Below are 26,598 nucleotides of genomic sequence, written 5' to 3'. Positions count from 1 at the left end.
TGGCAGTACTAGGGGTTGAACTCAGGGCCTTCCTACTAAGCTACATCCTCAGATTTTTAAAAAAATTTTATTTTGAGATAGTATCTCAGCAAATAGCTAAGTTGCCTAGCCTGGACTCAAACTTATGATCCTCCTGCCTCAGTCTCCCAGAGTGCTAGGATTTCAGGTGTGTGTCACTGTTCCTGGCTCTGATTTAATAATTTCTTGAAATTTGTATCAAATGGTTCTAATCTGCCATTCTCTTTTGTACACTGGATCTGCTCAGGACATATTTTCTGCTCTTTCTCTTTGATCCTTCTTTGTGCCCTTGCTTTCTTCCTTTGGCTATGGTGTCTGGCACTGTGCTAAGTACTTCATGTCCTTTAATCTTTACAGCCACACTCTGAGATGGGTACAACTACTGCTGCATTTTACAGACCAGGAAACTAAGGGTCAAGGCCACTCGACCAGAAGGTGCCAGAGCTGGGTTCACTCTGGCTTCTGCTCTTGACCAGAGGTGAGCAAGCATGAGAGGCAGCTGATGTGTGTCTGTGAGTGTCAAGTGCATGCCCTGCCCTTTTGGAGCATGCACTGTGGCCATGCATGAGTGTTTTCTCTTATCTCTGTTTGCTCCTAGGTTGGCTGTTAGGTTCTGGATAATTGAGCCTACCTATTAAGAGACTTCCAGATAATCAAGACATAGTTGTGCCACGATACAAAAGGGGTGGGGAGCTGATATCAGGGGGAAAGCAAATGATTATCATGGCACAAAGCAGAAAAAGGTCCTTTATGAGTCTACTAAGTCTATAGTTGGTGCCAGACTCTAGGCATTAGAGTTTGGCCTCAGTGGGCCTCCAGCCTCTGGTCTCACTCCTGCTGCCATGGTGACATAAGATAGCAAATCCAAGTTAGTTGCTTTTCAGCTGAAAACTCTGCAGAGCTGCCCTTACCATTTGGTGGAGAACAGTACCATTACCATGGCTACCAAGGCCTCCTGTCACCCAGCCTAAGTCCACCTCTTAAGCAAACCTCTCTGGATTTGTATGTGCTGTTCTTTCTCCCTAGATTTTCCTTCCTTCCCCCTACCTGCCTGGTGAACTGCAGGCACCTCCTTTGACATTGAGCTCAAACTTCTGAAGTCTTCCCCAACTGCCCTTTTCACCTGATACCACTAAGCATCCCTCTTTCTGTCCTTCTGCAGCCTTCTATGGCCTGCCACTGTGGCTCTGACCGCCCTGGACTAAGGGGACTGACCAGTGAGTGACTTGGCACAGCTACTGTCTGCTCACTGGAGCTCCTGCTAGCATGAATCTCCCCAGGATCTCACAGGCGAGGAGCCCATCCGTGTACACCCAGAGGAAGCTGCCTGGATCCACAAGCGGGGAGGGTGGGGTCACCAGGGAGTGTTGTGCTTTTCATTTTCATGTCCTCCAGAGCCTTCTTGTTGCTGTTGTTGACCTAGGCAAATGAGCTTGTGGGTTTCCTCAAGGGGGCAGGGCTGGGGTATGAGGGCTCAGTGTGGCTTCCAGCTTCTGCTTTGAGTGAGGTCAGGGGGCTCTGCATTGGCATGACCCCTCTACTCCTAGCTATGTTCTTGTGCCTCTCTGGCATCAGATTCCCTGTCTCTACAATGGGATTGTGGCACTTAAGGCCTCAGCTCCTGCTAGGCCCATCATGCTTGGCTTCTGTGCTCAGTACTTTTGTATGGTGCACCCTCTGTGTATGGGCATGGGCTGGTCTCCGAGGACACTGAGCAAGACAGACATCGCTCCTGCCCTCATGAGAATGACTGTCTAGTGGTCAAGCCACATAAATCACTGAATTACAATCGTGAGAATAGTGTGATACTGTGAGATTGTGTACCGCAAACCTAATGCAGTGAGGTTTAAGGAGAACCTCCTGAAGAAATCATATCTGAGTTGATACTTGAGAGATATGAAATAAAAGAAAATGTTGGTGATGATAATAATAATACCTAACATTGACACTTGCTTGAGGCTCTTTGGGTGCATTATCTCATGTATTCTTTTCAGCAACTCTGGGGGGGCAGTATGTGGGGTTCCTCTCCTAAGGGAATTAAACCACACAGCTGCTGGCAGTCACCTAATTCTACATCTGGTAAGGACCAGCGACTCATTTCCATGTTCCTCCTTCACCCCATATTATGGACATTAGGGTCATAAATCCATTATGGGTGGGGGAGAGGGATGTTTCCTTTTCTTTTTTGCTATCATCACCAGAGAGCATGTCCCACTCTGAATCTTCTGCCTCTGTGTTTCCCATTAGAGGCTAAGAGAGGGGACTGGGGATGTAGCACCAGGCACTGGAGAAGAGAAAAGAAAAGAAGCTTGGGGAATGGGAAGTGCACTTGCCTAGCATGGACGAGACCCTTGGCTTGACTCCTAGCATCACAGAAAGTAAAGTAAAATAAGGTTACATGTGATTTTTAAAAATAGCTAAGAAGGGGCTGGAGATTTAGCTCAGTGTTGCCACCGCCTGCCTCGCAAGCACAAGGTCCAGAGTTTGATTCCCAGTACCAAAAAAAATAAAATAAAATAAAAAATAAAATAAAAGTAACTAAGGAAGCCCATCCTCAGAACCCCCCCCCCCCCATGCACTTTTATTCTGCCCCTCTTGGAAGCCGCTATTTTTGTAGGGCTCAGGAATCCAACTCTTGATTTCTTGTATCATCTAAGAAGTCATTGTCTGGCTCTCACATCTTTCTTCTTCATCCAAAGCTGTCCTCCAAGAATGATGCAGCCTGTGCAGACATATTACTTGGTGTTTAGTCTCAGTGTTTGTTCCTGCATTGTTTGGTGGTGTGGCTTCTTGTCAGGCAAATCTTCACACAACCACTTCCACCCAGGCTGGCTGAGGTGGCCAACCTCCTCATGTTTTTTTGCATTTGTTAGATTACATCTGTACCTACAGATCTTCCTAAAACGTCTCCAACTCTCTCTAGATACCGGGCCCCTTTGAAAAGCTGATGGAAGTGATAGATCAGTAAGCATGCAAACACACACTAGCATAAACATGCACACATCACATGTTCTCTCTCTCTCTTAAAAATTTTCATAAAATCCCAAAGGCTTTGCAGATCTCTGCAGTCCACTAAGGAACTGGCCTTAATAAGCTGTGTTCTAGAAAACATGATTTTCTCTATGCTGATTTCTTTGGATAACCCTCAGCACAGCTCACTAGGAGAGGAAGCTATTGTCAGAAGCAAACTTGGGTTGGTGATGGATAATGAAAACTGTCAAGACACCCCCAGTGACTCACTGGTGAGAGCTTAAGGTGGTGTGGTAGGGTACTGAGCACCCTGATTACCCACCATGTGCATGTTTTTTGGACTTCTCATCAAGTTTAGAATTTAACCTATTTCTCAGATGATTAATGAACATTACTTTTGCTAGTGGAGTCCTGACAAAAAGCCCTTCTACTCTGACCCCCAACTATGGAACTAGATTTATGTTAGAACTGAGAAAATATGCTTGTGGCCATTTGCATGAATAGAAACAATCTAGGACACAGAGAGGTGGCCCCTGCTGTTTCTTTGCCACACATGTAAACAACTTCCCATGTTCCCAGGGAATGGCGTGAGCTTGGGGCTTCATTTCTTTGATTTGGTCATGATTCATTAGAAGTAAAGTGCTATGTCTGAAGGAAGTTTTCTTCCATTCCTCATTTCTAAGAATTTTAAAAACATGAATGGATTTTAAGTCAAATATTTTTATAAAAACCTACTAGGGAATTTTTTCACCTTGCAATAGATTTTATATGACATATCATAGCATTAACTCCCTCATACCAACTCCTCTTTGCATTTCAGGAATGAAATCAATTTGGTCAAGCTGTTTTTTTCTGCTAATTCAGGGCTAGGCTTGGTTTGCTCTGATCTTCTTTAGGATTTTGTGTGTGTGTCCTCATGTGTTAGTCAGTTTCCCATTGCTATAATAAATATTGAGATAACTAATGTATAAAGCAAAAAGGTTTAGTTTGGCTCACAGTTTTGAAGGTTTCAGTCCATTATCAATTGGCCCGTTACTTGTGGTTTGTGACAAGACAGCACATCATGGCATAAGTGCATGGTGGAGCAAAATCGATCCACTGTGGGGCTCCACTGTGCCTTTTGAGAACTTGCCCCCAGTGAGCTAAAGACTTCTCATTAGACCCCACCTCTTAAATGTTCCTATGCCTCCCAAAGCACTAAACAGGGGATTAAGCCTTTAACATAGTGGCTTTTGGGAGATATTTATGAGCCAAACTGTAGCAACTCAGGAGTTTGCCCTCTCTTTTCCTTACCTGTGTTGTGGTTATCAGCTTTTGATATGCTGGCTTTGCAAAATATTTTGGATGCAATTCATTTTCTGCACTCTGGACCAGAGTATAGGGCAGGGAAATGAGCTGTTCTTTGACAATTGGGAGAATGGCTCTGGAGTTTAGCTCTTCTGCTGCTGGATTCTTGGATTCCCACTCCCCAAGCTTCTCTTCTCTCTTCCCCAGTCCTTTCAGATGTAGACCTCAGTGTCCCAAGCTGACACTTGAAGGTCATCTTTGATTCTTGGCTTTCAACAGTCAGCCACTGAATCCTACCAGTCCATATGCCCTTGAGTGTGTGGGAAGGTCCATTTCCACACGGAGCTGGCCAGGACCACTGATGCACACCTCGATCTCAGGCGTGCCTTTTGTGGGGACGTCAATCAGCCAACCACTTTGTACCCAGAGAAAGGTAGCCAATGTGGTGAGGACACAACTTGAAATGATTACAGCAGTAGAGATATTTTCTCTAAGGAAACAAAGGAGAGGTAATGTCTATTTTCAGATGTTTGAGAGCAGCATCATTTGGAATAGGTGAAGATCATTTTCCAGAATAGAAAAGGGATCAATGAAAGAAAATTTCAAGGAAATAAATATCAGCTTGCTAGAAGAAGCTTGGAGAAACTGCATTGTGGTAGTGAGTTCCTCACTGGGGGAAAGTATTCAAGGAAAATACATGTTGGGTACTGTGGAAATGACAGCTGTGAGAATAGAAACTGAGCTAGCTCTAGCTCTCGTGCTTATACTGGATTTTACACTGGTGGTATAAAAGTTGATTATTCTGAAAACATTTTAAATTTAAGAAGTTCAGTGGCCTAGATTCCAAAACAGGGCAGTTCCTCAAAAATCCTACAACCCTTCTTCACAGCATGTCCCCCAGAGCAGGGGTACTCTGTTAGAAAAGCATAACTGGGGCCGGGGATTTAGCTCAGTGGTTTCACCGCCTGCTGCGCAAGCGCAAGGACCCAAGTTCAATCCCCGGTACCAAAAAAAGAAAAAAAGAAAAGCATAACCATTTATGGTGGGAGAGCTGGGAGCTCCATTGGACACAGGGATCCTTGCCCATACACTAAACTTGGAGGGTGAGCTTTTCTTGGGTCTCTTGTTCTTGGCTTCTGCTGATGAAATAAATGAATTGAGCACTACTTCAGAGTCTCCTTGCTCTGTGGGTGTCCTATGTGCTGTCAGGGTCAAAGTACTCACCCTCCTCATTGAGCTGAGAATGAATGATGTCTTATTCATGGGACTTTCAAGCCAGTGTTTCATGAGCCTTTGAATTTTGCATTCACTTCTGTAGTGACATCTTGGGAGTTTCATTTTGAGAAAACCAGAAGTTCAGAGCTCTCCTTGACTTGCTGTTGTGCTTGAGAAGACTCAGGGAATGGTGGTGTGATGTTTGGGATGCAGGAGGGAATGGGTGACATGATTTCTGATGCTTATCTCTGATTTCCGTCTCATCTCTCTGAGCCTGTTGATATTCTGTCCTGAGAACTTCCAAAATTGCTCTTTGTGAGTAGCTTTGTAGGAGCTGCACCAAATGGCTGAGCAGAGAGGGGACCTACTCCTTCCCTTCGGTGCCCCTCTAGTGGAAGGACTCAGTGACTCTTCATCCCTCTTTAGACCATAAGGGAGGCAATCCCTCCCTTTAGCCCACAATCCTGTATTGGATGGCTTCTTCTAAGGTCACTAGTAGTTTTGTGCTGGCAAATTCCAATGGCCTCTTCCCAACCTGCATCTTTCTTAGGAGCTTTTATAGCATTTGGTACCCAAGACTCTCACCTGGAGCTTTTCCTCTTCCCACTTTCCCCTCCAGCCCTTCCTCTGCTGGTTCTTCTTCTTGACCCTCCCCCCATGTTTCTCTCCCTCCACTGAACCCTTGTCTCCAAGGACACATGGGCTGTCTTCACTTGGATTCCATTTCAGTGTAAACATATGCCTGGAGCCTGGCTGTATCCACCAGGCAGGCTTTCTCGGTGGACTTCCCCATTTCTGTCATGCTGAGCCTAGACTCCTGGCCAAAGGCTTTGCGTCATCTCCAAGTATGCCCTGTGTCTTCCCTGTTCTCCACTCCCAGCCAATTGCGATGGAGCTCTCCTCACCATGGTTCTTGCGTCTCATCTCTCACTTCCCTATTGTTCTCTCTGCCATCCAGCTCAGCTTTCTTCACTGCATACCTGCAGATGGGCCTTCTGGTCCACAGGCTCTTCCTTGGTCTACTGAGAGATTCTATTTTTTTTTTTTTTTTTGGTACAAGGGTTCGAACTCTGGACCTTGCGCTTGCGAGGCAGGCGGTGGAAACACTGAGCTAAATCCCCAGCCCTTCCGGGAGATTCTTAGGAAAACTCCTTCATCGCCATGTTCAGATGCTGCGCAGAGAAAGTCGAGTCCTTGGTCCTCTGTTCAGGGATCAAAGCCGAGTTCTACTCCATTCTTCACGACTCCTCATCTCCAGCTGAATGCCTGACTAGTTCTCCCAAGGCCTAACTAACACTTGCCTTTCACCTCTCAGGATGAGGAAACCTTCCCAAGCATTTTGGTCAGTGGGAACCCCCCCGCCCCCCCCAGTACCCAGCAGGGGCCAGCACCTGGTGGTGTTCCATTAGCATGTTGAGTGAATGTCTGGCTTTCTATGAACATCTAAAGGGCAACAGACATTGCCTTTGAGTAACAGCACAAGGCAAATATCCTTCTCTGGGCGGCTCTCCCCCAAATCTCCAGTGTTGAGACCCCTCTCTTTGGGAATCCTCTTAGCACTCTCCAAGTTAGTCAGCTTAAAGACTAAATTAGTAGTTTAAAACTAAATTACCCTTTAAGACTCAAATAGTTCTCTAAGTCTGAGAGTAGGGGAAGCCCAGGGAACCTCCCCTGCCCCACCTCCCCAAGCCACTCCCAGTCTGCAGAGGTTGAGGGAAGTGTCTCTTTGCAACAGGGTGTTTACAAGGCCAAGGGGCTTCCTGTCCTGCCTGCCTGGCAGGCTGTGGGGCAATCAGGAGCCATATTTTCAGGGGGAGCTGGACAAAGAAATGCTTGGAGGGATTTCTGGGGATTCTTCAAACATTTCCAGGAAGGTGCCTGACTCTGGAAGAGGGCAAGGGAGATGTAGAATACAGATATTTAAACTGAGAACAAATAAAGCATTACTAATAATTATGATTGATTTGCATGTTGTTTTGCATTTGCATGTTGATTTACAGCTTGGCAAAAATGCAAAGCATTTTTTCTTTATAGAGATGGTCTTTTATTTAGTCTAATGTGGAACTCTTTAGAATGAAATAGACTTCCTTCTCTCAGTCCCAAGCAGGAGTCAGGAGTTCGAGCAAGAAAGGACATGGTTCTTTTTTTTTTTTTTTTTGGTTTTCCTTTTAGTTTTTGAAGGGAAGTTATGCTTTGGAGAGGAAAAAGGGGTTTCAAGAGGAAGGAGCAAGCAGTGAAAAGGACCCTCCATTCTGATTCAGAGTTCACCCCTCTCTCCGTGCCCACCTGACACAGGGGTCAGGAAGGCTGATACTGGTCTCCCTCCTTCCTGTAAGAGCTATAGCTGCCTAGGGACACCCACCCATCAGCCTAGAATCATTGTTGTGTCACCCACAAAAGCACAAACTTGTGTCCAGAGCCTCTTGTTTCTGGGCTCTGATGCAAATGTCTGAAAAGGTCTTGGAAGGTGCTCCAGGATTTCTTGGTCCTGGGAACAGGGATATTCTCTATGTTCCCCCTTTAACAAATGAGTGACCCAAGAAAAGATGATCAACAGATGGGGCCCACCCACACTATTGGCTGCTGAAGACCCAAGGTTGGTTTCTGGGGTGCATCCTTTCTCTAATGGTTTTAAAGAAAGAATGCAGAGTGTGAGCCACTCAGCTGTAGGGCCAAGGTGCAAAGCTTCTGTGACAGTGACATAATGCTCTGCAGGTCGTCATGTGAAAATGTTGGTTTGTGTGCTGTAAAGGGTAAAAGAAGAAAAAATAGTGATAAAAATGTGGCCTGTTAAGAACTCAATGATAAAAATCTCCTCTTTGAGAAAGCAAAGGTTGGCCTGAGGTGGGATGGAGGATGGAGATCAGAGGTGGAGTTGACAAGACTAGATATCTTCTTCTAGTAGTTGTCAGGAAAACAATTTCTATTGTTTTGTTTGTTTGAGTCAGGGTCTCATTATGTATCCTCTTGCTTCAGCCTCCCAAGTGCTGGGATTACAGATGTGGGCCACCACTTTCATCTTAGAAAAACACATTTCTGAACTTGTGAGGCCAAGGTGCTTAGGCCAAGGCATGTGAGATAGTTGGGGATTGGGTCACCAGATTGTTTTAGAAGGTACTCAAGTTAGAAGAACAAGTTGGTGGGGACTTGTGGAATTAACAGAAGAAAGCCCTCAATACTGGGCCATGTACTGACGCATGGATCAGCAAGGAGGTAGCAGTTTTCCACTCCTCTTATTCTGACCCCCTTGATCTAAGCACCAGGATAGGATGGCCCAACATTGGCCTCTGAAATGGATGTGGCTTGTGGAAGATGCCCCTTTGTAGACCAAAGCTTGGCTTCACTAGTTTCCCGTCGAGGCTCCTCTCTAGGAAAGGTGAAGGGCTTGGGTTGGGGCTATGGTCACCATGTGATAATGACTGCAAGTCCACCTTGGGTTCAGAGTTCAGGCCTCTCAGAAAATTCCCCCTCCTCCCCCCACCCATGCAGCATTTTCAAAGATGAGAGAGTACTTCTCATCAGCTCTTTTACTCCTAAGACCTGATCAGTAGAGGAGGTAGTAATACTATTTTTATTATACTACCACTTGCTTGATCTCATTTAAGGAGGAAATGTTTGGGAATTCCCAAAATTTATTCTCATGGTACCATCTTTTTACTACTAATTAGCTGCCTAATCCAGTGCTCCAAAGAATGTATGGCCTTTGTTTTATCCTTGTTGCTGCTCCCTCTAGAGTAGGATGCATACAGGTGGACAATCCATACAGAAAGTTTATGCTGCTTCTCTGAAGGTTGACTTCAGCTTTTATAAGGTGTCCTCTACCAGAGAATTTCAGGTGCACCATGCAGTCTCTACTTAAGGTCAGACCATAAAACATACTATCCAAATTAGGGGGAAATTCACCAGTTGTATCTAAATGACATAGTAACAAACAAAAACGTAATTTCATTTATGAGATAACTCAGCACTGGCTGAAATATTAGTGTATTGGTTTGTCTGCTGTATTAGAGAGACCCAAAATACTAGAGGTTTGAACAAAATAGTTTATTTTTCTCTCATAGAATCATCTAAGCATAAGGGACCCAGGCATTGCATAGCAGCCTCACAGGTCAGGAACCAAGGTTTCTCTTATTTTGTTGCTCTGCCTTCCTTAACATATAGCCTTCATCTCATGGTCCAACTGCTCTAGCTATTGCCATCATATCTGTATTCCAGCTAGGAAGGGGAAGGGAAAGGCATGCCTTTTACTTTTAAAAGCATGACTTGGAAATTACACTCATCAATGGCTTCTCATATTCCAGTGGCTGCACTTGGTTGCCAGAGAGTCTGGGAAATGTCATCTAAAATTTCTAAAAATTGTAGTCCTTTTGAAGAAAGGACAGTGGATATGGAAAGACAATAGCAGTTTCATACACATTTGAACTCTTTGGGAATCTTCACTATCATATAAATTTTCTTTATCCCTTCTGTTGTGGTGTAAGCATGGCTTCTAAGTCTTATTGAGAACCATGATTAAAAAATAACATGCTAGGGCCGGGAATTTAGTTCAGTGGTTTTGTCACCTGCCTTGCAAGTGCAAGGACCCAAGTTCGATCCCCGGTACCAAAAAAAGAAAAAAAACATGCTATACCACAAAAAGTAGAATTAATTACCCAAGTGTGATGGACAAGTGGATAAACAAAGTGATATCCATGCAATGGAATGTTCTTCAGCCTTAAGATGGAAAGATGTTCTCATGCCTGCTGCAATGTCGATAAACCTTGAAGACGTTATGCTAAATGACATAAATCTGTCACAAAAGGATGGATACTATCTGAGTCCACTTATGTGAGGTAGCTAAAGTAGTCAAAATCATAGGGACAGAAAGTAGGTTAGAAGTTACCCAGGATTGGAGGGAAGGAAAAGTGTGATTAGTATTTATTGGGTGCAACATTTTAGTTTGGGAAGATAAAAAAAAGTTCTGTGGATAAATGATGGGGATGGTTGTACAACAGTGTAAATGTACTTATATACTTAAAAATGATTCAAATGGTAACTTTTGGATTCTATATATTTTGCCACAATTTAAAAATAACATACTATAAAAGACCAACATTAGAATTCTCTGGCATTTTATAAGAGCTATCTCTCCAAATAAAAATACTCAACACTCTTTGAGTGAGATGATCAAGCCAAGTGTAACACCATCTCTATGTTACCATTCAGCTCTCAGTTGTTTTTTTTTTTTTTTTTTGTGGTGCTGGGGATCGAACTCAGGACCTTGTGCTTGTGAGGCAGACAGCGGCACCACTGAACTAAAATCTCCAGCCCCAGCTCTCAGTTTTTACATTGTCACAAGACTATAGCAAAGCTTATTGTGCTGAGGGTGTGGCTCAGTGCTAGAGCCCTTGCCCAGGATATGTGAGACCCTGGGTTCAATCCCTAGCACTGAAAACAAAAAAGGGTATTATTTTTCTGGGATTTTTCTCTTATTACTTATTTAGCTTTGACTCTATAATCCCTTCTAACCCCTGGCAGTCCCTGGATCCCTTCCTTTGTGTTCATAAGCTGTCTTTTGAGGCACTGAGAACATTGTTGGAGCGCTGGTAGACTCAGTTTTCAGGATTCTACTCTTCTTCTGTTTCCCTAATTGAGGGCAGCCTCTCTCTGCCTCCCTCTGTCTTTCTCTTACACATCTTTCATTTTTTCCAATTCTGCAAAGATTAAGGGTAGCAGTTCCCTTTCTCAACCCCAAGTTTCTTTATGACTCTCAGGTGTATTTATCCTCATCTACAACCAAAGCTCAATTTAAGCCATAGGAGCTGGGGATGTGGCTCAGTGGTAGAGCACTTGCCTAGCATGCCTGAGCCCCTGGGTTCACTCTCCAACATCCCCCTTCCTCAAATTAAGCAGTGAAATTATTTGACCTCAGATCCTTTTCTATCAGTCTCTTCTCCCCCAGTGTAACTCACCCCAGGGTGTGATTTTCAAAATCTCAAGGCCAATGTGTCATTTACCAGCTCAGAATTTAGCAGTGGCTCCATATGGCCCTTGAGTAAGTCCTTCAGCACCTAGCTTGGCACATAAAGTAATTTGCATTCTACTAACCCAGCCCATGCAGCTCCATCTCCCTGCACGCCCTGTGTCATACTTTACGCTCCAGCGGGGCTGAATGGCTGGTGGTTCCCTGAAGGAACCATGCTGTCTCATGCCTCCTACCCTGTCCATTTTCCATGCTTGAGTCTCCTCCAGGCCAGCTCCTCCTGCCTAAGCATTTTCTAGGTGGTGCCCTTTTGGAGAAGCTTGGCCAGTTGACACTCCCTTCTCCAACTTCCTATTGCTCCTGTCCCGTGGTAACTTTACTGGGACACTGACCCTATTGGATTGTTTCTTGTTTGAAGGTTATTTGGAATGTTGTTGCTCTGGAATGTCTGGTGCATGATCTTTGGAGATATACCTAAGAGTGGAATTGCTGAGTCCTGGGGCCAGCACAGGTTGAGTTTAGACAGGATGGCTAAATGGTTTTTCATTTGAAAATGGTCATCCCAGCTTACCTTTCCATCAGCGGTTGTGAGCATTCTTATTGCTTCACATTTTCACAAACACTTTGTGTTTTCCGTCTTCACTTTAGCCATTCTGGTGGGTATGTGGTAGTATCACATTGTGGTTGTAATTTGCATTTCCTTTCTGACTAATGAAATCAAGCACCTCTTCATGTTTAGTGACATCTGGAGGTTCTCTTTTGTGAAGTACCTCTTTATATCTTTTGCCTGTTTTTCTATAGGGTTGTCCTTCGTTTTTGTACAGTAGTTTCTTTGTTCCTATAACATTATGTGGTGACCATTTAGGGTCCATTTTCCCTCTGACCTTGGGCTTTGTGAAATTTCTTGGCTCCCTATTCCTAGTGAAGTTCCTCAAATCATAGACCTTAATATATGTTTTCTGTTGACTTAATAAACCATCTTTGAGCTGTCCCTTGCAAGAGGGTAACCATTCTTGAGAAAAGTGACAAAGGGCAATAGTAGTGGAATCCTACTTCCTCCTATGCATCTGTAAGTGTTCTGGGCAGTTAGCCTGATCGCTCCTGGTTTGGGCTCTGGGAACAACTTTAAGGGTCATTTTTGATATCTTCAGTGTTGTTTTCATGATGCTCACTCACTCTTTTGTATCCCTTCTTATTTGGGGACACCTCTCCCAGCTTTACATACACCTCAGAAAGTCACACTGGCCCTTTATATTCCCCACTTCCCTTCCTGTGACACTCCATACCTGTACCTTCAGATTTTAATTTTCAGTTTTCTTTTCCCTCTAAATCATCCTTTCTGATTTCTGGCCTCTTGGAAACCTGCTTCCTTAAAATCTGTGACTTGTGTCTGACAATGTCTAGCATTTTCTTCCATGATGACTCCAAACTTTGAGGTAATATGCTCATTTTGTGCCTATTGTTCTCTCACTTCTGCTTTATGAACCTTGCATTGCTTTTGGTCAGAATCAAAGGTAGATAACAGAATGGTGGTTTTCATAGTTTTCTGTGACCTTCTAAGAGGTGAGAAGACCAGAGGACCCAGATTATCCTCAGCTTTTATCCTCAGGAGCCTTCCAGCAGCTATCTGGGTGAGGGCCCCTGCCAGCCCTAGACCTTGATTCTGGGTCAACTTTATGAACCATGTGAGAAAAGCAGCATCCAGACCTCAGTTCCTGTGTGCGCTTCTCTCTCTCTCTCTTTAATCTTCTTTCAACCCTCTTTATTATTTACTCATTGATCCATACATTCATTCAGCAAGTATGTGCCAGGCAGTCTTGTAAGCCCTAGTGGAGCTTATGTTCTAATTCAAGTGAGAGACAGACAGGTGCCATAATAAGGTAAAATGTGAGCCAGTGTAATGGTGCACACTTGTGATCCCAGCACTCTCAGAGGCTGATGCTGGAGGATCACAAGTTCCAAGCCCAACCCGGTCAATTTAGCAACTTAGTAAGACCCTGTCTCAAAGGAAAAAATAATGTATCTCAGTGTGAAGGCCCTGGGCTCAATCCCTGGCACCAAAAAAAAAAAAAAAAGAGTAAAACATGTAGCATGACAGTCTGTCATAATGATGTTGCAAAGTAAGACAGGTTGTACGAAAGAGGATTTGTCAGGAGTTCTTGTTGAGACAGAATATGAAGACTGCAAGGAAGAGGGGAAGAGAGAGCCAAGCATGCATCTGGGAAAAGAGCCCCCAAGCAGGGGAACCAGTGCGTGCAAAGGGCCTGAGACGGGGCAGGTCTGGTGTGGTCTGTGATCATTCTAGTCCTCAGAACACTGCGACGTCCATGCCGGCATCAGTGAAGCTCAGTATTTGAAATGAAGGGCATTGTATTAGTCATCTTTGTATCTACTGCAGCTTTCAGCCAGGTTCCTCGTGGTCACAGTCACTAGATAAGAAAGGTTTTTACTTGAGTAAGTGAGGCTTTAAAACTTTCTTCCCTCCCTCCTCTCTTTCCTTCCTGCCTTCTTTCCCTCCCTTCTTTCTTCCTTTTTTGCTTCTTTCCTTCCTTCCCTCCTTCCTGCCTTCTTTCCTCCTCCCCTCCCTCCTTCCCTCCCTTCTTCCCTCCCTTTTGCCCTCCTTTCTTTTCCTCTCTCCCTCCTTTCCCCTTTCTTTCCTTCCATCCAAGTCTCCCCACAGCTTACCCCTAGCCCTGCCTCTGTGGGCTGCAGTGGGACTGAGCAGGCCGCAGGCTGGGCTTGGTCAGACCTGAATTACACGAAGTTTGAGTGAAGTGAAGTCCCCAGTCCGGAAGGGCCCATAGGTAAGGTGAAATGTTCTCCCAAGCCAGAGATATCAGAACGCAGGTGAGGAGTTCCCAAGGAGGCTGAGTGTGGGCAGAGGACAGAGGCATGGGAAGGGGTATGGAAGGCTCTCCAGGGGTGGCTGTGTCTTTCTGGATGGGGACAGGCAGACGGGCAGGGTGTGGCTTCCTGGGGAGGCCATGAGAAGGCCTGGAGGTCCTGTGGTCACCAGGTTAATTGTCAGCCCCAGCCCCGGGCCTGCCCATTGCTCCAAGACCCTTTGAGACTTTCTGCAACAGAAGAGAGAGAAGCTGGAGACTAGGTGGGACAGTCCCCTCCTGAGGAGCACACAGGGTGGCCCTGCATCTACTCCAGCTGTCAGCTCCTTATCTTTGAGGAATCCCAATCCTACTGGGCCTCCTGGAGCCCTGTGCTCTTCTGATTGGAATTTCTCAGAGAAGTCAGCTGGACCTGGGGAAGGTGACACATGTAAACCCTTCCACAGGGCTCTCTGAAGAGAGGAGCTCTTTTTGCTTCCCTCTCTCACCTCCTATGTGTGTAATGTCTGCATTTGTGCAGCATGGCAGCTTTTGGGAGGCTCTAGGATGCTGGCTGGCAGGAGTAGCAGGCTGCCCTCTCCGGGCATGGACAGCAGGGCTGGTAGGAGCACTCCTGGCCATGCTCGGTTGGGGATCCTCAAGCTGCAGCCCCTTGGGGCTGCTCTGCCACATCCTGTGCCCTGGTGGCACGAGAGCTGCTCTCGAAGCACAGGCCAGATGTGCAAATTCTGCGGCTGTGCCCGGGGCTGAGTGTAGCACAGCTTGCTTTTCTTGGAAATCATCGGTGATTTGCTAGAAAAACAGGAAACATTGGGGCTGCTGCTGTACATTTTAAGGTTTTTTTTGTTTTTGTTTTTGACCTTCTTTCATCTGTGTCAGTATCAGGGTGTCTAAAGGGTGTTTCTGCACGGCCCTGCCCTTCCAGCCTCCTCCTGTCCTTCCTTCCCTTTCCCTGCGCCTTCTTTTTGTTCCCTCCCTCTTGCATCCTGCTGTCTTCTCCCCCAACCCAGTCACTGCTGTGGGGAGGAGCTGGATGGAGGGAACCATGGACACATGGTGATGGACGCCACAGTGGGCCTGTGCTTCGAGGGAGTCTGGCTTCCCCACACCTGTCACCCTTCTCAGTTCTGCCCCACAGTCACCCTGCCCATTGCACTGTGCTTGGACCATAGGCCAAGTGGCTTCTGCTCATGGGGACCTTCTGTAGCTGACACACCTGGGGTGCTGTGGGTGGGATGGGAAGTCCTTTTTCCCTGCTGGCCCAGGCAGGAGTGGCAGGTGCTCTCAGATGTCACTTTGTCAGTTGGGACCCTGAGGCTGAGATGGAGGGAAACTCATTCAGGGCCCTTGAATAAAGAGGAGGAGGAGGTCCAAGCTTCAGTAGGCTGAGCCAGCCACCAGTCCCCCCCCCCCCCGCCCCAGCTGTGTTTCTGAGACTCAGCAGGCCGGAGATGGGAATGTGGTCATTTTGTGTGGTGGGTCTTTTGGAAAGTGCCAGAAATTGCCGCTGCTTCCTGGCATCTGTTGGCATCTTTCTGGGTCTCATTTTGCTGGGATGAGTCCGGAGGATGTCTGGAAGGTGGTTGGGGGTTATCCTGGAGCCTTCTTGCTGCAGAGCCACACCCCCTAAAGTGCCACTAATGAAGGGCCCATGTCCCATTTGATGGCTGAAGAAACTGAGGTCCAGAGGTCTTCCATGGCCTAACCCATTGTTTGCCACTCCCTGAGCAGGGGCCCAGGACAGGAGAAGGAGGGAGCCTCCCTCCACAGAGAAGTTCTGCCCTGTGGTGCCCCCTCCCTGCTGAGCGCTGCTCCTGGGCTCCATTCAGTGCTGGAGGCTGGACCTACACCTTCTGCTGGGCCAGCCTCTCCCAGGGGAACTGGACTTAGGGACTGCCCTTCTGGAGTCATATAAGAAGTCTGATATGAGAGATTAGAAACTCCCTACATCTTACTGAGGCTGTTGTTTTGAAGAGAAATTAAACTGTCCAGATGTGTGAGACTAAGCTGAGATGGGGGGCTGGTGTGAGAAGTGAAATATGCTACATTTAGGGCGCTTCCAGGAAAGGAGCAAACTAAGAGGAACTCTGGACTAGGGCAGGAGAGAGGGCAGAAAGGTGACCCCCTCTCACTCCAGGACTCCTGGATGTAGTGAATGCCAATAGGTGACAACAGGCCCTGCAGTGGGGAGGGACTGCGCTCATCTCCTGGCCCATATCCCCCTTCCTCTGGGTTGTGGGACTCCTGGGAAGTAGAGATTCTCATCCAGGGGCCCTTGAACTGAAATGGGGAGCACATCACATCATTATCTTCACTCCTAACTGAAGGTTAGCATTTCCTTCCATTATGAATGTAGACAATAAACCACAGTCATATCAGTAGCACCTGGCACTTTGTCATCAACAGAAATCCAGATGTGTTTGTATCACTTCACAGTGGTTGCCGGGTACCTCAAATGTCATTTATGCTTTTTAATACTTCACAGTGATAATATCAATTAGATTTACCGCTTGGTTTTGTTATTCAATGCGTTAATCTGAAGAACATATATTACTACTTCATAAGTCTGATTATTTAAAAATAGCTTAATTATATTTCAGTGTGATTCATTTCTTTTGCAGTCTTATGTATTTTATTTTATGCGTTCAAAACATTATTCTGGAGAAGGGTCTGTGGACTTCTCTGGACTGCCAAGTAGGCCCATGGCACAAACAGGTTAGAATGCCTGCTACTGGAGCAATTAGGTTAAGAATTCTTGGTGTTGCCTGACAGCTGAGGAGGGCTTTGGTGTTCGGCAGATCTGTGCCTCTCACTGGCTGTCGATCCTAAGAAAATGACTTGTCAGAGCAGTGCTGTCCTCATGTGAAGTAGAGATGAAGAATGCACACCTAGGAGGACTGCTGTGTGTGTAAGTGCCTGCCTAGTACAGCGCCAGGCAGGCAGTAGGAGTCTTACCATGGTTGGTGGCTCGTAGTGCCAGTTTATTGAAGCCCAAGAAGGACTTAAAGACTCGAGAAAGATTCTTTTCTATTACAGAGGAAACTCCAGGCTAGGTTCAGTTTTTGAAAATTTTTCTTCCTGTAGAAGGGTAAATTTGAGTCATCCCTGGATAATATTCTTTATTTGACCGGGCTGAGAGAAGATGTCCAGTTTGAATCTTGGTCCATAAATTCAATTGCTTAAAAAATACTACATGTTGAGATATTACTTAGTCATGAAAAGGAATAAGTACTCTTCTGTACAACCACACAGATGAACCTAGAAAACATATGCTAAGTGAAAAAGTCAGATGCAAAAGACCACGTACTGTGTGACTCCATATAAAATGAGTTTCTTTTTGAATGATGAAAATGTTCTGGAATTCAAGAGTGGTGATGGTTACACAACATATTGAATATATGAAAATCACTGACATGTACATTTTGAAATGTCAATTTTTTTTTTTTTTTGGTACTGGGGATTGAACTCGGGTCCTTGTGCTTGTGCAGCAGGCGGCAAAACCACTGAGCTAAATCCCCGGCCCCTATGTTTAATTAATTATATCTCAATATAAAAGCAAAAGTCAGCATCAGTTCTATGGATAGTAAAAAGACAACAATGGAATATTATAGACAACCCTATTTGATAATTTAGATGAAATGGACCAATTCCTTATCTACTGAAACTCACACAAAGAGAAATAAATCATCTGAATAGATCTACATCTACCTATTAAAGAAAGTGAATTGATAATTAATAATCTTTAAAACAGAAAGCATTGGACCCAGATGGTTTCACTGATGAATTCTATCAAATATTTAAGGAAAAAAATGATACCAACTCACTACAATTGATTCCAGAAAATAGAAGATAAAAGAAAGCTTCTTAACTCATTTTATGAAGCCAGCATTACTGTGATACCAAAACCAGACAAAGATATTACAAGAAAGAAAAACTACATATCAGTATTTCTCATGCATATAAATGTAGAAGTTCTCAAAAAAATAACAGCAAATTGAATCTAACAATGCATGAAAAAGATGTCTCCTAGCCAAAGAGAATCATTCTAGGTATACAAAGCTTATTCAACATTTGAAAGTCAATTAATGTAGTATATTACTTCAATAGGCTAAAGAAGAAAATATCATATGCTCATATCAATAGATGCAGAAAAACACTGACAAAATCCAACACCCATTCATGATAAAAATTCTTAGCAAATGAATAACATAGGAACCTTCCTCAGCTCAATAAAGAACATCTACAAAAAGCTACAGATAACATCATACTTAATGGTGAGAAATGGGATGTTTTCTCATTAAGATTATGATAAGATAAAGTTGTCCACTCTTAACACTCCTAGTCAGTATCATACTGGAAGTCCTAGCTAATACAAAAAGTCAAGAAAAGAAAATCCAGTGGTAATTTGGTTTACAAACTTAACCATGATTTTGGAAAAGATGGTTGAGTTTGTGTTTGTGTGGGAAAGATGGCTGTGGTCATGTTTGTCACCTGATGCAGAGTTTGCAAACAAAAACAAGATTTTACCAAATGCTTCTGTTTGTGAGCCAAATTGTTTGCAAACAAAAGCATTCGTGAACTGAGGTACCACTGTAAATGGTGTACAGAATGTAAAAGAAGATATAAAAGTATTTTTGTTCATAGATGACATAATTGTTTATGTATGAAATCCCAAATAATCAACAATAACAACAAGAAAATTTCTGGACCAGTAAGCAGTAGTAGCAAGATTGTAGGATACAAGATGAATATATAAACATCAATTGCTTTCCTATATACCAGCAATGAACAATTGGAATTTGAATTAAAAATACAATAGCACTTAATTGGCCTCAAAAGTGAAATACTTGGGTATAATCTAACCAAAAATGTAAAGATTTATATATTAAAACACCAAAACTGATGAAAGAAATCTAAGAAAACCCAAGTAAGGGGAGAAGTAGTCTATGTTCATGGCTAGGAAGACTCACTACTGTTAAGATGCCAGGTCTTCCCAACTTGATCTATAGATTCAGTGTAATCCCAACTAAAATCTAAACAAATTACTTTGTAGATCTTGACGACTTATTCTACAGGTTATATGAAAAGGAAAACACCTAGATACATAATGCAATATTGAAAAGGGCAGTCAGAGGATCGACACTATTGACTTCAAGACTTATTCTAAAGCTATAACAATCAAGACAGTGTGATTCTGGTGAAAGAACAAATACAGTAGATCAGTAGAACAGAATAAAGAGCCCAGAAATAGATTCACACATGTATAAATCTGAAGTGATCTTTGGCAAAGGAACAAAGACAATCCAATGGAGAACATTTAGTCTTTTCAGCAAACAGTGCTAGAACACATAGAGTGACATGACAAAAGGTAAATCTATTCTGTTTTAGTTACTTTTTCATTGGTGAGATGAAATACTTGATACCCACAATTTAAAGGTGTAAATAAAGGAATTTAAAGGTTTACTTGGCTTACAGTTTATAAATTCTTCAGTTCATGGTCAGCTGGCTGCAAGGCAGGTGGCATGGCAGAGGGGCACAGCAAAGAAAGGTTGCTCATGGCATGACACAGGAAGGAAGGGGGAGAGAGAGAGAGAGAGAGAGAGAGAGAGAGAGAGAGAGAGATATTAAGGGAGGAGGGAGGGAGATAGACCCTTCTAGGTTATACCCTGAGTGACCTGCTTCATCCAACCAGGCTTTACCTCCCAAATCATATTTAGCTATAAACTCATCAGTGGACTAATCCACTGGTGAGGATCTTGCCCACCATGATCCAATCACCTCCCCCAAGCCCCAGCTATAAGCACTTGAGGCTTTGAGGGGACATCTAGATACAAACTACAACATGGACACAAATATTTTACTTTTCACAAAAAAATCACTCAAGGTGGATCAAAGACCTAAAAATAAAACATAAAATAAAATTTGTAGAAGATAACATAAAAGAAAATCTAGATGACCATGAGTTTGGGCATGAATTTTCAGAAACAATGCCAAAAGCATAACCAGGAAAGAAATTGATAACTTGGGTTTGATTAAAATTTAAAACTTTTATTCTTGTGAAAGACAGTGGTAAGAGAATGAAATATTGAGTCACAGACTAGGGGAAAATATTTGCACAACACCTACCTGACAAAGGACTTGTGTTCAAAATACACAAAGAACTGGTAAAACAAATAGTAAAATAAACAATTCAATGAAAAGTTGGAAAAGATTTGAACAGCCAACTCACCAAAGAAAATATAAAAATGGAAAATAAACACATGAAAATACCATATATCCTTAGAGAATTACAAATTATAGTGAGAAACCATGGCATACCTATTAAACTGAGTAAAGTCCGAAACACTGACAACATCAAATTCTGGCCAGGGTGTAGGACAACAGGAACGCTCATTCCTTGCTGGTGGGAATGCAGCATGGTATAGCCACTTTGGAAGGAAATTTGGCAGTTTCTTAAAAATTAAACATACTCTTACCACCCAATAGTCGTGCTCCTAGGCATTTTTTACTCAAATGAATCGAAAATTCATGTCCACATAGAAACCTACACACAATTTTTTTTTTTTTTGGTACCAGGGATTGAACTCAGGATCTTGCTCTTTTGAGGCAGGCAACGGAACCACTGAGTTAAATCCCCGGCCCCACACAAATATTTTAGCAATTTTATTTATAACTGCCCCAAAGTGGAAGCAGTATGATGTTTTTCAATAGATGAATGGATAAACAAGTTGTCAATCCATACAATGGAACATTATTCAGTGATTTAAAAAGTGAAAAGCCATGGAGGAACCTTAAGTACATATTGCTAAGTGAAAGAAGTCAGTTTGATAAAGCACTTATTACATAATTCCAACTATATGCCATTCTGCAAAAGGCAAAGCTCTGGAGACAATAAAAAGTCTAGTGGCTGGCAGAGGCTGGAGAGAAAGGGATGAATATAATATAGGGAATGTTCACAGCAGTGAAAATATTTGGTATGAAACTATACTGGTGTATACATAACATTATACATTTGGCAGCTTTCATAAACTTGTACAACCCACATGCAAACTAGTTAACACAAATCTATCAATGTCAGTCTATCAATTGTAAAATGCACCACACTAATGGAAGTTATTAATAATAGGGGAAACTGTGGGCGGGATGGGGAGGAGAGGCAGCACATGAGAACTCTGTACTTGCCATTCAGTAGTTTTGTAAATTTAAAACTCCTTTAAGAATTAAGATTTATAGGCTGGGTGTGGTGGCGCACACCTGTAATCCCAGAACTCAGGAGGCTGAGGCAGGAGGAACACTGTGAGTTCGAGGCCAGCCTGGGCTACATAGTGAGTTCAAGACAAGCCTGAACTACATAGTGAGACCCTATCTCAAAAGAAAAAACAAAAAGGAATTAAGGTCTATAAAAAGGAACAAAATAATCATTTATCATATATTAACTGAAATCCAGCACTGAGCCCCCTCCTACCAGGAGCTCCCCACTCCAAGGGCTTCACTTTCCTACCATAAACCTTTCCCAAGTGGGTGCCTTTTTAACATGGGGACAGGCCAGGGGGAGAGAATAGTGTAAGAAAGAAGGAAATGAATAGCACAGTACACTGTCCTGTCTTTGTACTGGCATCTCAGGAACAGCTCCCAGGAAGCTGGGGTTTTGACCCGGATCTCTTCCTTTGGTCTCTGGCAGAGGAAACATAGGAGGAACTTGTCTCCCAGGCAACCTGCCCACACTGTGGGTGGCCAGAAAATGACTTAATCAACACCTGTGAAGACTGACTCACTGGGGCATTACCATAGATGTGATTTCCCCTTGAGGCCTGAGGAATATCCCTGATTGCTCATAAGGTCATGCATCATGGGCACATATTTGGGTGGGGCTTTGGTTTGCACACTCATGTCACTGCCCAGGGACAATTTGTCCAGGTTTGATGGCCAGGCAGTGGGGCTAGAACAGATAGCATGGTAGATGGGCCACTGCTGTAGAGGAAACAGGCAGTTATACTGGGGAAGCAGAGGCGCTGTGGGAGCTGGGAGGGTGGGGCAGCACCTTCCTGGGTTGGATGGCCTTCCCTGAAGAGGTGACCTGTAAACAGAAGATGGAACAGTGTGTGCTGGGATCCGATGAGAAGCTGTGGGAAGTTTTCAGGTAGAGAGCAAATGCAGGAAGAAGTTCATGACAGAGAGGAAGGCGGGGGTGTGACGTTGCCTGGGTAAGGGCCCAGAACACTTAGGGTCTTGTCAGCTACATAAGGAGGCTGGATTTGTCCTAAGGCAGCGATTAAAACACTAGAAAGGTTTAAGAGAGCTTGGAGGGAATGGTACAGAGTCATCACCTATTTCCATCGATGGATGCAAAACTCCCCAGATGCTGTCTTTTATATAAAGTGGTGTAGTAATTGCACATGATATGTACATTCTCCTATATACTTTAAACAATTTCTAGATTGCTCAATGCCAAATAAAATATGAATGATAATGTAAATAATTATCATACTATATTGTTAAGGGAATAACAATAATTCCATTGGGGTCATTATCCATTATTGGGTAACTAAAAATTGGCAAACTAATTTTCAATGTAGTGCCATTTCACAGTTGTTCTAATAATTTATGATCATATCATAAGCTTATAAGTTTGGCATTTTTGATCCTCTTAATTTTAGATATTGTAGTGTCAGGTCATCCCATTGTGGTATTAAATCTACCTTTTCCTGATAACTAAAAATGATGATCATATTTTCATGTTTTTATTGCTTACTTGTTTATCTTTTGTGAAGTATCTGTCCAATCTATCTGGGATAGAAGTCATCTGTCATATGTATGCATTTTGAATACTTTCTCCTAGTTTGTGGCTTGCTTTTTAATTTTCTTTATAGCATCTTTCAAGAGCAGAATTAAAAAATTTTGATGAAGTCCAATTAATCAAATTTTCTTTCATATTTCATCCTTTTGGTGCCTTAAGAAAACTTTGCCGACTGCAAGATTACAAACACTTTTTGTGTTTGTTTTTCTTTTTGGTACTGGGGATCGAACTCAGGACCTTGTGCTTGTGAGGCAGGCACCGGACCCACTTAGCTAAATCCCCGGCCCTCTGTGTTTTAACTTCTCCGTAGTTTTAGCTTTTTACATCTAGAACTATAATCCAGGTCAAACTGATGTCCAGTTGTTCTAATACCATCTGATAAAAGACTGGCTTTTCCAAATTGGATTGCTTTTGTGAAAATTCAATGAACCAACTAGGTGGCAGTCTGTTTCCAAACCACTGGGCTAATACACTGATCTATTTATCTTTATATTGCTGATAGCACATTTTCTTGATTAGTGTAGCTTTAATCTTAAAGTTAAATAGCATGAATCCTCCAACTTTGTCCTTTTCTAAAACTATTTCTAGATGAGGCTATTATAAATAAAGCTACTATAAACATTCATGTCCAGATTTTTGTGTATTCATTTTAATTTCTCTAGATTTGCCCAGGAGTATAACTGTTGAGCCATGTGATAATTTTCATATATGAATTTCAGTTATAAATTTGTCTCTCAAAATTATGTTAGCTGTTCCTACAAATTTTGATACATTGTATATTCATTTTAAGTTTCTTTCCCTAGAGACTTCTTTATGACCTATGGATTATTTAAAAGTATATTTAGTTTCCAAGTACTTGGAAAAATTTCTCTTCCTGTTATTGATTTTCAGTTTGATTCCATATGGTCATAGAATGCAGTCTATGATTTCAATTAACTGAAATTGAGGTTGGTCTTAAGGTCCAGGATATGATCTACCTTGATATACGTTCCATGGATACTTGAAATGAATGTGTATTCTGCTATTGTTGAGTGGAGTGTTCGCTAAATGTTGGTTTTCTTTATAGTTATTCTATCAGTTATGGATTTGCCTATTTCTCCTTTATGTTCTTTCAGTTTTTGCTTCACATATTTTACAGCTCTGCTTTGTGTGGACACATTTAAGATTTCTCCATCTTTTTGGTAAATTGACCCTGTTGTTGTTATATAATGTCCATCTCTGTGTCTCATTATTTTCTCTGCTTGGAAGTTTACTGTATCTGATGTTAATATAGCTATTCCTGCTTCCTTTTGGCTAGTGTTGGCATAATATAATATATTTTCCATCCTTTTACTTTCAACTTCCCTATGTCATATTTGAAGTGAGTTTCATACCAGCAAATGCTTGGGATCATGTTTTGTAATTCACTGCCAATCTCTTTCATTTAATTAATATATTCAGACCATTTAAGTGTAATGTAATTATTGATATGCCAGGGCCCGAGGCTACTGTTTTATTATTGGTTTTCTTGCTCCCTCATAGTTATTGTTTCTATTTTTCTGCCTTACATATTACTTGAACTTTTTAGAATTCATTTTTTTATTTTTGGGTACTGGGGATCGAACTTGGGTCCTTGCGCTTGTGCAGCAGGCGGCGAAACCACTGAGCTAAATCCCTGGCCCTAGAATTCATTTTTTTTTTTTTTTTTTGGTACCAAGGATTGAACTCGGGTCCTTGCGCTTGCATAGCAGGCGGCCAAACCACTGAGCTAAATCCCCAGCCCTAGAATTCATTTTTATTTCACCTACAATGTTTTTGTATATTATTTATATAGTTGGGTTTTTTTTGTGGTACCAGGGATCGAACTCGGGTCCTTGTGCCTGCGCAGCAGGCAGCAAAACCACAGCTAAATCCCCAGCCCATTTATATAGTTTTTTGAATAGTTTCTCTAGATATTATATTATAAATACAAAATTTAAAACAGTCTATTGATGTGCTCAGTTCTAGTGAAGTATAGAAACCTTACCTTCATTTCCCTCTACCCTCCCTATTTGTAATTATCTTTAATTTGCATACATTTAGAACCACATTAGACAGTGTTATAATTTTTTATTCAACCATCAAACATAATTTAGAAAACTTAAGAGGAGACATATGTACTCAGATTTTTGCCTACCTTATTTTTCCTTCCTGATGTCCCAAGATTTTTTTTCTATTATCATCTTATTTCTGTTTAGAAAATTTTCTTTAGCCATTTTTCTAGGGTGGGCATGCTGGTAACACAGCATCTGAGTTTTCTTTCAGCTGAAAATGCATTGATTTCCCCTTCATTCCTGAAGGGTATTTTTGCTGGCTATAGGATTCTGGGTTGACAGTTCTTTTCTTCCAGCATGTGAAAAATATTGTTCCACTTCCTTTGTGATTTCTGATGAAAAATCCTTTGTCATTCAAATTAGTTTTTTCTCCAAGGTAAAGTGTTGTTTCTCTCTTGCTGTTTTTCAGTTTTTTCTTTGTTTCTAGGTTTCATTACAAGATGTCTTTGTATGCATTTCTTGGCTTTAGTTTGTTTATGTTGCACGGCTTCTTGAATCTGTAGTTTTATGTGTTTTGCCAGATTTGGCAAGTTTTCAGCCATTGTTTCTTTGAGTACTTTTTCAGCCCTGTTCCCTCTCCTTTCCTACTAGGACTCCACTGACATGAGAGTTAGACCTTTTTATTATAGTCCTAGGGTCCCTGAGGCTCCGTTCATATTTCTTCAGTTTATTTTCTCCTTGTTGTTCAGATTAGGTAACATTATTCTATTTTCAAGTTAACCAATTTTTCCTCTGCATCCTTTATTTTGCTGTTGAGCTCATCCATTGATTAAAAATTTTTCAGTTGTAAAATTTCCATTTAGTACTTACTTATATATCTGCTGAGGCTCTTATTTTTCATTTGTGCACATGTAGTTTATCATTGCTCATTGAAGTATTTTTACTGATGGTTGCTTTAAATTTTTTTTTTTTTTTTAGGTACCAGGGATCGAACTCGGGTCCTTGTACTTGCGCAGCAGGCAGCGAAACCACTGAGCTAAATCCCCAGCCCCTGCTTTAAAATTTTTAACATCTGTCATCTGGGTATTGACACTATTGGCTGTCCTTTCTCATTCAGTTTAAGATCTTCCTTGTTCTTAATGTGGCAAGTTAGATTTTGTTGAATCTTGAACATATTGGGCATTATGAGAGTTATGAGGATCTGAATCATATTTAAATCATACTTTAGCTGGTTTTCTTTAATACTTCTCCAACAGAGGAAGTGGTGAGCTTTGCATCACTACTGCCAGGTGGGAGTGGAAATCCTGGCTTATACTGACTTAATGTCTCCAGACTTTGGGGAGGGGATCCTCATCATTGCTGGGAGGAGTGGGAGTTCTAGCTTCCTATTAGACCTCCACAGATACCTATCTGGCTGGGAGGAGTGGGAGTTCTAGCTTCCTATTAGACCTCCACAGATACCTATCTGGCTGGGAGGGGTGTGAAAACGTCATT

The 26,598-nt window shown here is 42.6% G+C and overlaps 1 protein-coding gene across 5 annotated transcripts in view; it reads left to right on the top strand.

Annotated features, from left to right (window-relative positions):
* Nucleotides 1-26,598, top strand: part of Pik3r5 (phosphoinositide-3-kinase regulatory subunit 5) — a 64,134-nt gene that overhangs the window by 2,603 nt on the left and 34,933 nt on the right. For 3 of the 5 annotated variants that reach the window (XM_021238272.2, XM_004857513.3, XM_087191816.1), the window contains exon 2: nt 376-496. The exons of the other annotated variants lie outside the window; for them this stretch is intronic. The gene's annotated coding sequence lies outside the window, so the exon portion shown is untranslated. The remainder of the gene's footprint in view (nt 1-375; nt 497-26,598) is intronic. 5 annotated transcript variants of the gene reach the window in all.

This window comes from Heterocephalus glaber, unplaced genomic scaffold (genome assembly GCF_053883595.1).
Source record: "Heterocephalus glaber isolate CG9 unplaced genomic scaffold, H.glaber_assembly_v1.0 deba00001564, whole genome shotgun sequence".
Taxonomy (NCBI): Eukaryota; Metazoa; Chordata; class Mammalia; order Rodentia; family Bathyergidae; genus Heterocephalus; species Heterocephalus glaber.
The sequence above is the reverse complement of the archived record's forward strand: the minus strand, read 5'-3'. Positions and strand labels throughout refer to the sequence as shown.